This window comes from Lygodium microphyllum, chromosome 21, assembly GCF_053477565.2.
Source record: "Lygodium microphyllum isolate KBCC chromosome 21, Lygodium_microphyllum_v1.1.10, whole genome shotgun sequence".
NCBI lineage: Eukaryota > Viridiplantae > Streptophyta > Polypodiopsida > Schizaeales > Lygodiaceae > Lygodium > Lygodium microphyllum.
Genome location: NC_141155.1, coordinates 6,348,446 through 6,363,512, shown reverse-complemented (window position 1 = coordinate 6,363,512; position 15,067 = coordinate 6,348,446).

Here is a 15,067-nt window from a genome sequence, read left to right as displayed (position 1 = left end):
TTAGTGCAAAACACCCCAACAACACCTGCGCGAAGTGCCATGAGAAATGTGTTAAGCAATACTAACAATGGCGCTTCAAAGTTTGGTGAAAAGCACCAAAATTAAGATGGGGCATAGCACCAGATGCCCCATCATGAAGCGTTGGAGGAAACTAGGCACAGAGCGCCTAGTAGATCATTAATGGAAAAGAAAGAGTGCATCTTGATGTAATCATGGGAGAAAAAGAAATCATTAATACAAACAAGTATTAATTGGTGGGAGATCTTTCTAGAATGCTCTATAACATGGCATGATGAGTTACAATAACGGTTGTGTAGACGTAGTAGTATGATACTTTGAAAAGTGTGCATTCTTCTAGTGACTTTTGATCATCCAATGTGCTTAGGTAGGGAAGCGGGATGTGTTTTGAGCAATAGAATTGGATCAATATTTTACAAAATTGTAGAGATAAGAAGAAAATAGAGTAGTGCTTGTATGATTACATACAAGAATGAGGGTTAGATTCACATCAGATTGCTAGCAACTACCTTTTCCTAATGTTGGTTGAATGTGGAAGCTTACAAGGTGTTGAACATGCTTTTGATAGCTTGGCTTTTCATGATAGGAACCACTATTCCTTGGAGTTCTTTGATTTCTAGTTACATCAAACATGGAGAAACACAATACACCCTTCAATTGTACCACATAGATGGAGAAAAAACCTACATGCAACCTACCTACAATGGCCTATCTTTTCCTCCCCAATGCCTGTGCTAGGCTGAAAGATATAGAAACAAGCCAAAACTTGCATGTGGAATCAATCCAACATGGTTTAGAAAAATGTGTTTTCATGGACACCATTGTTGTGGGAAACACATTGGGGTTTGCTTGTAGCGGCACACCAAGTGTTTGAGAGGTGGCCCATTCAAGATACATTGTCATGGTATGCTTTGATTGTAGGATGCACATGGCATTAGTGTAGAATTTGGTGACTCTTTCTAACTAATGTAGCTAGAGAGCATAGTTCCTATTTCTATCACATTTATTTGCACCTTCAAAGCTTGTGCCACCATGCAAGATTTTGAATTGGGATAAATTGTAAACATGTACATGGCATGTGGCTCAATTGTTGAAACCTACCTAGTATTTGAAAGATTGTTGGTTCAAGATGTGGTTTCATGGAATGCACTATTTGTAGGATATGTTGAATATGGGCTTGGAAAAAGGTAGAGAAGATTGCATTTCCAACAATGCCTTTAGAGGGCATGTGCCTTGATTCTACTACCTTTATCTCTTGCTTGAGAGCATGATATAGGCATTGCAACTTGAATGCTTTGATTGTAAGATATGCAACACATGGAGTTAAGGTAGGAGTTGGTGACTCTTTTTGACTAATGTAGATGGAGGGCATAGCTCCTACTATTTTCACAATTCTTTGCACCTTGAAATCTTGTGCCACCCTACAAGATTAAAAATTAAGAAAACAACTTCATGTTGAATCCATCAAAAGAGGATTGTAAATAAAGGTATATGTGGGCAATACCATTGTAATCATATACATGGCATATGGCTCAACTATAGAGTCCTTCCTGGTATTTGAAAGATTGTTGGTTCAATCATGGAGTACATGTTGAAACAATAAAAAGAGCATTGGACAAAGACCCTCATGTGGGCATCACTTTGTTAGCCATTTATATTGAATGCAGCTCTTTTGTAGAAGCATGCCATGTTTTTGAACACTACTTGATGGCATATCTCCTGATTAGGTCAAATGTTTGTTTGTATACTGAAAGCTTATGCAACTTCAAAAGCCTTAGAAACTAGAAGAGAGCTACATATTGAAATTGCTAAATTATGTTCGGAGGTAGCATCTTGGTTTTTGTGTATGTTGATTGATGATATGCATACTGAATGTGGCTTGATGGCTGAAGCACACCAGCTCTTTGAGAGGTTGCCAACATAGAGTAGAGTGTCATGGAATGCTGTAATAGCAAGCTATGGGTTATGTATGTTGAATGTGAGTCTATTTCAAAAGCTCAAATAGTGTTTGATAGGCTATTAGGTTTAATGTGATTTTATACAATTCACTGATTGCATGGTACATTGAATAAGGGTATCATGGGGAAGTGGAAAACTAATGATTGAAATGATGTATATGGAGGGAATTGCACCTGATTCTATCACATATTCAACATAGTTTGGAAGCTTGTAGCTCTATTGGAGCTTTAGAAACAAATCAAATTGTCCGTGCATAAATAATGAAAAGAGGATTTGACAAGGAGTCTTTGTGGTAGTACTCTAGTAGCTATGTATAGTAATTGTGGATCACTTCTAGAAGCACATCTTATTTCTAGTAGGCTGCTAGGTCAAAATACAAATTCTTGGAATGCACTAATTGTAGGATACAATGAGTACGGGCTAAATAAGGAAGCAAATTGAGAAATTTTTTCATGCATAAATAATGAAAAGAGGATTTGACAAGGAGTCTCATGTGGTAGTAAGCTAGTAGCTATGTATAATGATTGTGGATCACTTCTAGAAGGATGTCATGTTCCTGGTAGGCTACTAGGTCAAAATACACATTCTTGGAATGAACTAATCCTAGGGTACAATGAATAGGAGCTAAGTGAGAAAGTTCTTGATTATTTTCTACTTGCAAACAATAATTTGTGAATGATCGATGTTATGAGTTGTGAACACACAATCAAATCTTTATCTTTCTCAGAATGAATTTTTAGATAATAGAAGAATAGGCCTATAGTGCCACAACTCCCTAGTGTAAACAAGTAGTAAGTAAAATATCAAACCTAAGAACTCAACTATTCTTTTTTGTCGATCATTTTATATCTAAATTCTAAACCATCTTATCCAAGACATCTATGATGCATGTTCACATGGTGTGAGATCTAGTTGGGTTATAATCAAGTTTTTTGCACCAGAAGCACTAAAATTATAAAATAGATGAGGATTTTTTGGATGAAGTTTTTAGCAAGTGTTAAAGAACTTGTATTAGGGAGAACCATTTTAGTTTTGCAAATTATTATAGAGAGCTCACTTTGACATTAGCATCTAGCGTTTTCTATGTTGGACTTTACTCTTTGTGGCTAACTTTCCAAGTTGCAATGGTTGTCTTCAAGAGGTCACTACTAGATAGCCTTACAACTAATTACAAGTGAACCGTTGAAGGGGTGGTTGATTGGGGAGGGACCACTCTTGCATCTGTATGGAGGCTTAGGAAACCTTTATAATGATGTGTGATACCAATTTTGTTTGCTTCATTGTTGGGTGATGGGTTCATTTGAAAACTATCACTATTGTAATCAGTGGTATGCATTGCTTGTAATCATTGTTTGATCTAAAGATACATAATCCCTTAAAGTGATCATGACCACTTTGTGATATAACTTTTCAAATCAAAGCCAATGTTGTTTTCCCTTAAAGTATTACATGATAGATGTTGCAAAGAAGAACCATGTAAGGAGTAAATAGATTTTCAAATTTGTTCTACAACTTTAAATAGGATTTTGAGCTTTCATTTTATGAGAAAGACAACTATAAGGCACTTGGACTTGAAACTTGAGGATCCTTATTGGATACCCAACTTTTGATAACATTTACCATAGGCTAATCACACCGAAACATATAATTTACAAATGAGACAACGCTTGGAAATTGAGTCTTTAATCAAAGGCTTAAAGCCCAATAACAAGATTGACGAAGACAAAAGCTACTAGTTACCATCCATGTGAGGTGTCTTGCACACCATCAACACCATTTCTTCTCCGCTCCTCTCCTCTTAAACACAATCATGACTTGTCCTAGAGAGGAAGGGAAGATGAAGGGGAGGAGGAGTATGAGTAAGAGGAGGAGAAGAAGTTGGAGGAAGAGGGAAGGGAAGATGAAAGGGAGGAGAAGAAAAAACCACAGGAAGTTGGGGGATAAGAGAAGAGAAAGGAATCACAAGAAAAAAATATTGTTAAGAAGGAGGTCAAGAGATGTGATTGTGCTTCTTCTCAGTCACAAAGAGAGAGAGAGAGAGAGAGAGAGAGAGAGAGAGAGAGAGAGAGAGAGAGAGATGGTTGTAAAATGATAGAGATTAGTGTTCACTTCTTCTTTACATTTGAGATAAAGATCATTATAAAAGGATTAATATTACCAATTTGTAAAAAATAGAAATATAAAATTTTTATTTATATTTTTCCTATTTTGTATGCTAAGAAAAAATGTCACCCAAAGTGATCGCTATGGGCATAGGGCATGCCCAAAAATATATTCACAAGTAAACGTTGACGCACATGTACACTTCCCTCTCCCGATTAATGCATTTCTTAAAAATATATTAAATCTAGAGGCATGTATCAAGCAATACTACTATGTGTATTTCTATTAGTCTATTATGCATAAGGTAACAGTCTTGGCCAATGCATTTTTCCATTGAATGCCTTTGCCAAGCCCTTCACAATTGGGGAACACCCCCTTTTACTTTTCCCATTATCCTCTAGATTGTATGTAGAGATGAGAGATAGCTTTATCCCAATTCTAGAGAAAAACTCTCTACCTTCATCTGCATTTAAATCATGTGACTGCAACAACCACCTTGCCCACACAACCATAATGACATATTACTTCTTCTAAGAGAAACCTACATACTAATTTTTTCCTCTTTGTTTATAAAGCATGCCCCTCAAACTTATTTATCAAGTCCTCTCTTACAAGAACTAGATACCATTTTTTCCATAAACTCAAAGCTGTTGTAACCAATTCCACAACTCATTTGTAATGTATAGATAATGGATAAGTAGAATGTAGTCAATCCCAATGCTTTACATTTGAGTACATTTGGCATGTCTTGTCATTTCAACATAAAGCACATACGTAACATAGTCCTCTCTTTTAATGTTCATTCCAAGAGATAATTCAATTCTTACCAAATCGGCTTTTAAAGAAAACGGTTTAATTAGACCTATGGCTTAGGGAACCTCACACTCAACGTGGGTCAAATATTCAAAAACAAGTGCTATGTATCCAAGAGATGATTCTTATGATACCACGTATAAAATGCTGATGCAAAGTGAATGCCATAGAGCGCACAAACAAGTAAACTTTGAAAGGTGAGACGAATTGAAGCTTGCACTCGAGAGCTATGGCAAGAGAGCAAAAGCAAGAAAGAGAGAGACAAGAAATGGGAACTCCAACAGTCACAATGTGTGACCGGGCCTTCCTTTATTCAAACTGTCACTAAAAGAATAAAGAATAAAGTGACGGTGATGGGCGCCCGCCACCTGCAGTGTGCAGTGGTGATGATTGTCAGTGTAGTAATACACGGGCAACTAGGCGAAAGCGCCTTTACCCCCAACAACCTCCCACTTAAAGGCAAATCTGCCCTAGTGAGAGGAGTGAAAAGAAAAAGAAAAAGACAGTACAAAGCGCTCTATAGAGAGGATTTTTGTGAGCAGATCAGCAGGATTTTGGTTAGTTGAGATCTTGACAAGATCAACAGACTTGTCCTCAACGACCCCACGTATGAAGTGATACCTCACCTCAATGTGTTTCGTCTTCGCATGGAAGACCGGATTCTTGGCTAACTGAATAGCACTCATAGAATCCGAATGCAGTGTAGGGATAGCATCAATACCAAGGTCAGCAATAACCAAACGACCCAACCAAATGGCCTCCTTGCAAGCCTTAGTGGTGGCTGCAACATACTTGGTCTTTGTAGTAGAAAGGGCCATGCATTTCTGCACTCTGGACATCCAAGAAACAACACCTCCAACATAGGTGAATACATAGCCAGAAGTGGACTTCCTACTATCTGCATGTCCTGCATAATCAGAGTTAGTGTACCCACGACTCCTATATCCTAGCTGCCATAGTATATGCACATATCTGTAGTGCCCTTCAGGTACCTCATGATACCCTTCATGCCATCCCAATGCTTCTTGCTAGGTGTAGCCATATAGCGTGCCACAACACCAACTGCAAAGGCAATATCTGGATGAGTGGCGATCATGGCATACATAAGACTGCCCACTGCAGATGCATAGGGAATCTTGGCCATCTTGGCCCTGTGCTCATTTTTCTGTGGACAATCAACATGTGATACCTTCACATAAGAAGGCAATGGATAGCCAATAGGCTTTACGTCCTACATGCGAAAGTGCTCAAGGACTTTATGAATGTACTCCCTTTGTGACAAGTAGAGGAGTCCCTGATGCCTGTCGCGTCTAATGCGTATATCAAGTATATGAGCGGCTTGTCCCAGATCTTTCATCTCAAAGCTCTTCTTGAGCTGAGCCTTAAGAGCATCTAGCTCATCATGAGCTTTCCTTGCTATCAGCATATCATCCACATAGAGTACTAAAATCAAGAAAGAACCATCACATGCTTTCTTCTTGTAAAGACACGGATCCATAGCACTCCTGTTGTAGCCCTGCGACTGCATAAAGGCATCAAAATTATGATACCACTCCCTAGGTGCTTGGTTCAAGCCATAAAGAATTTTCTTCAATTTGCACACTAGGTGCTCCCTACTAGGTTCTGCAAAGCCCTTAGGCTGCTCGATATAAATCTCATCATGCAAGTCCCCATGTAAGAAAACCGTCTTGACATCCATCTGGCATAAATCCAAGTCAAGCTGAGCAACCAAATCCAAGACTAAGCACAGGGTGGTCATCTTAACCATAGGAGAAAAGACCTCATCAAAGTCCACACCATGCTCCTGCTTAAAACCCTTTGCTACCAGTCTAGCCTTGTATGCCGGCTTGGGGTATCCAAGGGTACTTTTGAGCTTGTACACCCACTTGCATGGCAAAGCCTTCTTGCTCTCAGGCAAGGAAACTAAATCCCAAGTCTCATTATTATGCAAGGAGTCTATCTCAGACTGCATAGCCCTCTCCCATTAGTCATTGTCACCCCTGCGCATAGCTTCATCATAGGTGAAAGGCTCTCCTACATCTGTAACCAAGACATAATGCATCAAGGGGAGCTGAAATATATCAGGTGGACGTTTGTCTCTAGTAGATTGTCTCACGGTAGGCTCTACTTCCTGCCGCTGCATGTCCAACACCTTGACCATGAGCATCTACTGTAGCTATAGACTGTCCAACTGATTGTGCGGGAGCTCTCGGCTCCTCCTGAAATAACCTTGTGGATCTCAACAACTCTCTTAGGCTCCCGATGCATCTTGGAAGACTATATCATGACCGCGGATGAATTTCCACGCTTGCGGATCCCAGAGATAGTAACCCATCTCACTTGCATCCCCATAACCAAGGAAAATGCATTTGACACTTTTAGGATCCAACTTACTTCTCTTGTCCCTAGGCACATGGAAAAATGCCTCACATCCAAAGACACAGAGATGCGCATAAGAGGGAGGTTTGCAAGTCCATACCTCCTCTACAACCTCGAAATCCAAACCACTAGAAGGTGATTTGTTTTATGACATGCACAACTGTACTAACTGCCTTAGCCCAAAAGCTCTGTGGTGGTAGGCCTGCATGGCTAAGCATACTGTATACACGCTCCTAGATGGTTCTATTCATCCACTCAGCCAAACCATTTTGGGGGGGTGTAGGGGGTGGTCAACTGATGCTTAATACCCCTCTTATCACATAACTGCTCAAAAGAACATGAGACATACTCACCCCCATTATCTGTCCTTAGGCATTTGAGCCTATACCTAGATTGGTTCTCAAACAATGCAAGCCATCTCTAAAACACAACCAAGACATCGGATTTCAACTTAATGGGATAAACCCAAACTTTCCGTGAAAAATCATCTATGAATGTAACAAAATACTTTGCACCACCCATAGACTGACAAGGCATGGGCCCACAAACATCCGAATGTATCAATGCCAAGGGCTCACTCATGCGGAGCTTACCAGACTTCTTATTCGTAGACCTAGTTTGCCTACCATAAAGACAATGCTCACATGAATCAAAACATGCATAATCAAGGGGGGGTAAGTACTGCAAACCAAAAAGCATTTTCATTCCCTTCAAAGACATATGGCCCAAATGGGCATGCCAAAGAGATACATGTGGGATAGAACCCACAGAAAAAACATGATCAAGGGAAGAAGTGGATACAATCAAGGGATAAAGGCTGCCAGCCTTGGCACCTCTTGCAATCACAAGTCTGCCCACGAGTTATCTTCTATACAGAGTCTCCAAAAGATACATGATAACTTGCGTCATCAAGCTATCCAGTTAACATGAGACTGTGTGTCAAAACAGGTACATGACGTACATCTTACATAACAAAACTGCTGGCCAGAAGAAAACTGCAGCCACAATATCAAGAGAGCTGTCATCACCCAAGCGCACATAACCCAAAATAGTACAGTATGTATGAAACCACTCTCGGCAAGGTGTCACATGAAAGGACGCACCTGAGTCCAAGAGCCAACATTGTGCATACATAGAGTGTATCTCTGTCATTTGCAAAGCACTAGAAGAAGCTGCAAGGATATAATCATTATCAACGTCCTCAGGTTGCATAACATTGATCTCTTCAATTTTAACACTAGACTTTGCAGGCACTATGCTGTGATTAGAAGACTTATCCTACACTTTGTCTTTCACCTTATCTTTGTGCCTTTCATTGCATAGTTCATGGCATTGTGGCCTAATATGGCCGTTTTTCCCATAATGGTGACAAGTAACATCTGTATTCCTGCCGCCACGTGATTTGCTATGTGACTTCCCACGAGATTTGGACCGAGATTTCTGAGAATCCCATCCTCGGCCACTGCCACTACCATGCTTTCCATATCCATCATTCTTGCCTCTAACTATCATAGCATGTGACACACGAGAGGCATCCAAATTCTTACGATTAACCTCTTCCTATAGAAGAGCACTCTCAACATCAGATAATTTCAAGGTAGCAGTAGAGGCACATAATGCAGTGTGGAATACATCCCATGACTCATTAAGAGTACCAAGAAAGAAAAGAGGAGTGACATCCTCTACAAAAGTGATGTCCTGCGAAGTCAAGTTCTTGAGTATAGCATGGAATTGGCTCAAGTGAGCAAACATGGTCACATTCTCCTTCATGCGCTGATCCATAAGCTACATCAGCCAATACATCTGACTCGTTGGACTTTTCTTGTCATAGAGATTTTTGATTTTATCCCACAACTACCATGCACTCTGTTCTTCCTCAAATACATTGTAATGAGCCTATTCTGTGAGAGATAATACAATAGTGGATTTGCATAACTCATCAAGCTCAAACCATTCCTCATCTGGCATAGTTGCAGGCAGCTGTCCGCCGCTGAACCTCGATGGTTTGATCTATGATTTTTGCACCAATACCTGCCAAATTTGGCTCTTCCAATAAGAGTAATTCGTACCATCAAGCTTAATGATGTTGAAAATAGCATGATCATGGGACAAACTTGCCATAATCTAGGCTGAAAGACTGTAGACAGTTCAAAACTGCTTGCTGTTTACTGTAGAAAACAACCCAAAAATCACCAAAATCGAGAGAAAATGGTGAGAAAATTGTAACCAAAGCTGCTTCCCACCAAGTACTAGTGAAAGTAATCATTTTGGAATATTTCAGCATGAAAAATCCACGTCAGTCCGGAGTTATATGCTTGCTGTAATAAATGACAGTAAGGTAATGTGAGAGGCAATTGCTGACTAGATTACTGCACCAAGTCAATAAATGACAACCAAGACATAACCAGCCATAAACAGGCATAAATCAGCACCAAAAAGTCATCAAGACCTTGAGCAAATACGCAAACATGTCACCAAAGCATTCGTCAGTGAGTAAGCATACCCCCTAGACAATAGGCCAAAGTATACATAACATTGGCAAGACCTGACACTAGTAGGTGTATGCTCACAAGAGTGCAAAGCCCGAGCTCAGGTCAAAAGCAACTCCAAGATATCTGCATGAACCATGCAACATTTAAATGTAAGAGATCACAATGTCTCAAGTATCTGCAAAACACTCAAAATGGCATAAACCTTCTACTCAATGCCAGTCAAGCATACAAGATGCTCCCACTAGCTCAAAAGGCGGATAAACGAGCTCAACAACTCAAGAAAACCCAATCAAAGTACCAAAGACAGATAACCAAGACAATGCCTCAATAGCATCCAAGGTCGTAATGGAAAAAGCCAAGTCATAATGGAAAAATCCAAGTCAATGTCCAATTGCTCAAGGGAATACTCAAATGAATATCGATACGAGCTCAAACAACTACCATCCATAGCCAAAGCATAAAGCATTCACCAAGATATCATAACCCATACTGGGTAGCCTAGGCATAAACCATGACATAGATGAAATGCCAGCTGCAAAGAAGTGACATTCAAACCCAAATCAAGCTCTAATCTCAACTCAAAAGGATTCCAGAGCATAAACAAGACATGTGGCATAGTCCAAATACATCATGACATCATATCGAGTAGCCGAGAACACCCCGTGACCAATAGGCATAACCCAACTGTAGCATAAATAGCTTCAGTCCTAAAGTTTCCAGCAGCATATAACCTCTATAAATTGTGCAAATTAGTGTTCAATCCAAGCTCAAATCCATAGGCATACATTCTCGTATGTATAGGCACCAACCGGGCATAATCGAGCATCAAATGCCAAGACCTATAAGCATAAAATTGAAGTAACATGTGGCTGCTCTGTTTTGGAAAGATCTGGGATTGCTCAAAATAGTCAATGGCTGAGCTAAATCAGCTCCAAATGCGTCTCACATAAGAGGCATAACATCCACAAGTGATCCTGTATCAATAGACATCAGTAGAAGCATCACATAAGCCATAGACATACAAATACATACTGTCTCAGACTTGAAATCTATTGTAGAATATTCTATCATTAGAATTTGGTAAATCCAACATCACCATCGCATCTAGAGCATTCCAAAATCCCAATTTAGACTCTTACCTTGCCTGAATTGGGTTCTGAATGCCTGAGACATGACAAAAAGAGTGATTTTTGGGCCAGATTTTGAAATAGGCGCAAAAAAAGTGAGCTAGTTAGGGGGGTCTGCTATCCCACGTGTCAACAATGGGCCCAAAGGGGGCACCAATGGGAGCCAAAGAAGGCCTACACCAAGCCTCAGCAAGCCTTGATAGGCTGGAAGCAAGATCTAGGTGAAGGAAGCTCCAAGAGGTGTGAGGTATGGCTACCCACAACCTATAAAAACCCTGTTTACCTAGACCTGTGGACTGAAGTAAAACTCTAAAATAATGAAGCAATACCTCAATGTCAATGCCCTGATGGTGCCTCAATAGGCTGGGAAGAAGCTTGGGAAGCCGGGGAGTGACGGGAGCTCAAGACAATGAGCTATGGCTTTCGAGAAGGAGACCCAATGCGAGTGGGGAGTCAATGGGAAGCTGAGAATGCCATGAGCCAAGCTCAAGAGTCGGGAAGTCGTGCTCTGATACTAGTTGAAAGGTGAGAAGGATTGAAGCTTGCACTCGAGAGCTATGGCGGGAGAGCAAGAGCAAGAAAGAGAGAGATAAGAAATGGAAACTCCAACAGTCACAATGTGTGATTGGGCCTTCCTTTATTCAAATTGTCACTAAAAGAATAAAGAATAAAGTGACGGTGATGGGTGCCTGCCACCTGCAGTGTGCAGCAGTGGTGATTGTCAGTGTGATAATACACGGGCGGCTAGGCGGAGGCGCCTTTACCCCCAACAAACTTATACATCAAACATCGTGGATTGTGTGCAAACAATTATTTTCATGACTTCAACCTCCTAATGCAATGCGTCATTGCTAAGGCAACACTGAAGTAATTCATGCTACTACCCTTAAAGACTTAAAAAGAAGGAATCCTATATGTCAAGATATGCATAAGATCATATTTCAATGGATTATTAACTCTCCATAGCCCTTTTCCCCTATTGTTTATGGTTTTGCATTCGTTGGTTGGTTAAAAGGATTTTTAAATGTGTTTTTTGTGTATTAAAAATAATAAATATACACATTAACATAAAAAATGGGGATAAACTGAGGTAAACCTCATGCCATAGTCCTGCCATACATTCATAGATACATTCATAAATTTTTGTAATTCTTTCATGTGTAAAATATATATTTTTCATTTTTTGAAATTTCCATGATTTATATTATTATTTATTAATGGTTTTTATAATTTTTAGACATGTGGAGCTTGCATGAACCAAGATACAATACTATGCTTCATATGACCCCATGTGAACACTAAAAGAACCATGAAAATGCATAAAACCCTCAATTTTCCTAAAATCCCACAATTCTCGCATTGTGGATTTTCTCAATTTTCATTTTAATTATGCAAACAACAAGAATAAACTGAGAATTTTGATTTTTCAAGCACTAGAAATCATATCCAATCATTTCATTTTCCAAATTATGCGCAAAAGATTCATCATGCAATGTGCTATGGGCTCAAGAAGTAAGAGCATGCTTTGTGTTTGTGTCTTGCCTTCAAGAAAGTTTGTAAGAAAGCATTTTGGACATTTTGAAACTTCTTCCAAGTAGACCTAGAGATGGTACCACCTCATACTTCAACTCCATATAGAAGCAATGATCTCACCAAGGTGTCAAATAGGTATTTCTTGGGTGTCCAACATATAATCTCCTCAACATTACACATTTTCTCAAATGCATAGTAGGCTCATTTTCCAAATTCCAAGCCACCCATGGCACATTTTGTCCATTTTTTATTGTCTAGAACTTCAAGTCCAAGGTACTTGAAGCTCTCTACCACTTCAAGTGGCTCTTTATTATAAATAATGCATGTTCTCTTCTTCTTGAGTGTTTTAACAAACATAACCTTTGTTTTTGAGCTATTACTAAGGAGTTGACAAAAGTGGTAAAACTTTCGTGACACCAGTAATGCTTGATTTTTTTTTCTAAAATTCCCTCATACAAATGCAACATAATACCACCTCGTAGATAGGAGAAAATGCAAGCATAAAATCACTTGGCACTTCGTAAGTCTCTAAAGACATCAGATGCTCTTTTGAACTCCACAAAGTAACAATACAAACCTTTACCTCTCAATGGGCATTCCTCCATAAAAGATCGAAGAGTGACAAGACTATCTGATTCAATGCATTGACGACACTACAGGCATTGTATGTCATTCCATATGGCTTCCCATAAGGACCTAGAATAAGGATAGGCCATGCCACTTTTCTCCCATACGCAACAAATGTTTTGATGTCATTACTCACCCTACATGTACTATGTTCTCCCCCTAGCACCCCCCTAGGTTGACTCGTGGACTGGGCTTCGAAATGTCCTCTCATCATGCACATGAAAGAAATGGACATGTTTACAAGAGCTTGCATTGCAATATTTGGTATGTATATGTGTGGGGGAGAGAGAGAGAGAGAGAGAGAAGAGGTGTATCAAGTCTTGATTGCATCCTACTTTTCATCTCCAAGACCCCAATCATTGTTAGAAATCAAGCTCACCGTCAGTATGTCTTCATCTATGACCGACATCTATGACAGCTTGTGTGTACAGCTGTCTACATGTGACTACATTAAATAAGTCAGGTTAGTAGTCAGTCGGTGACCTGACTAGAGTTAGTCAGTCTAGTCTACATTTACACTAGGTCACTTTATCTTGTAGTGGGTGTGTGCTTTTCAGTATAGTGTGTGGAAACGAAGGAATGAGCTTAAGAGCCTGAAGGCTCATGGATATGGAGTCTTTCCCTTTCTCTCTCTCTACTCTTTGAACATGGTATCAGAGCCTCATCCATGAGGCTATGGGAGAATGGGCATGACAACTTGCAGTGCAAAGGAGATGGAAGTAAGGAATGAGGAAGAAGCTGGACACTTGCAAATGAAGCCATAGTCAAAGGAAGGAATCAGCGAGAGGACTGCCTTCTGAAAATCGTGGACTGCCTCTTGAAAATCAGCAACCTGTGTCTGAAAATCTGCGCCTGCTGATCTAAATGGACAGCAACCTGTATCTGAAAATATGTGCTTGCTGATCTGAGTGGACAGCAACCTGTGCCTGAAAATCTGCACCCCCTGGTCTGAAAATCTGCACCTGCTGATCTGAGTGGACAACAACCTGTCAATCTTTAGTGGGGCACCTGGACAAGGTTCATAGAGCATGTATGCTCACTATTGAAGGTATTTGAAGTGTGCAAGGAGTAAATGCTTGTGTGGGAGCTCTGTTATGAGCTGGAGTGACAGACACAGACCTGTAATCATTTCTGAACTACTGTAAACATGAATGAACATCATGCATTCAGTCATTACTGACACACAGGAGCCTTGTACTACACTCAGAAGGCATCTTTGGAGCACAAGAATGTGTCAAAGCATGTATACATTGGATCAAATGTCTTGGAGCTGAGATCTCCTGCTCAGAATACTCAGATTTGAAAATCAATGACAGGCTGAAAACTGTCATACACAGTCAATGACAGAATACTCAGATCTGAAAATCAATGACAGGTTGAAAACTGTCATACACAGTCAATGACAAGTACTGTGTATTACTGAAGCAATACAGGTCATCTTGGGGGTTCCATCATCTATATGAACTGGCCTATACATGCTGAATGCATGGAGAATTGAAGCAAGCAATGAGCATCATTGAAAACTGAATTTTGAAGCTGAAGTAAATGCAGTTACACTGTCCTGGTTAATTACAAACAGCTCATGAGGTTTATGCCATTGGTCAATGAAGACAGGTTGTCGATGCCTACTCAGATGCTCATGTATTGAACTTGCCACTACAAAGTAAACGTATGACATGGTCAAAAGACATTTTGGAGCTGCTTGGAGCTTTGTATGCTAAATTCTAGTTGACTGCAACCTGAAACTGAATTTGTTGACACACTCAGTTTTGGACTTGAAATTGCTGCTGGTTACTCACAGTTTACAGTTTTCAGACTGCATGTATGTACCCTAGCAGTGAGGTTACATAAGCTTAAGCTGAAGCAAACACATAGCTTATGTATTGACAGTTATATCTATAGTTGAGACCACTTGTTTGTGGGTTGTTTTGGGGTGTCAGTGGGCTGAAATACCCTGGTTTTTTTCTACAATTTAGTGCAGAAAACTGTCATAAACTTTTACGGACTAAACTTAGT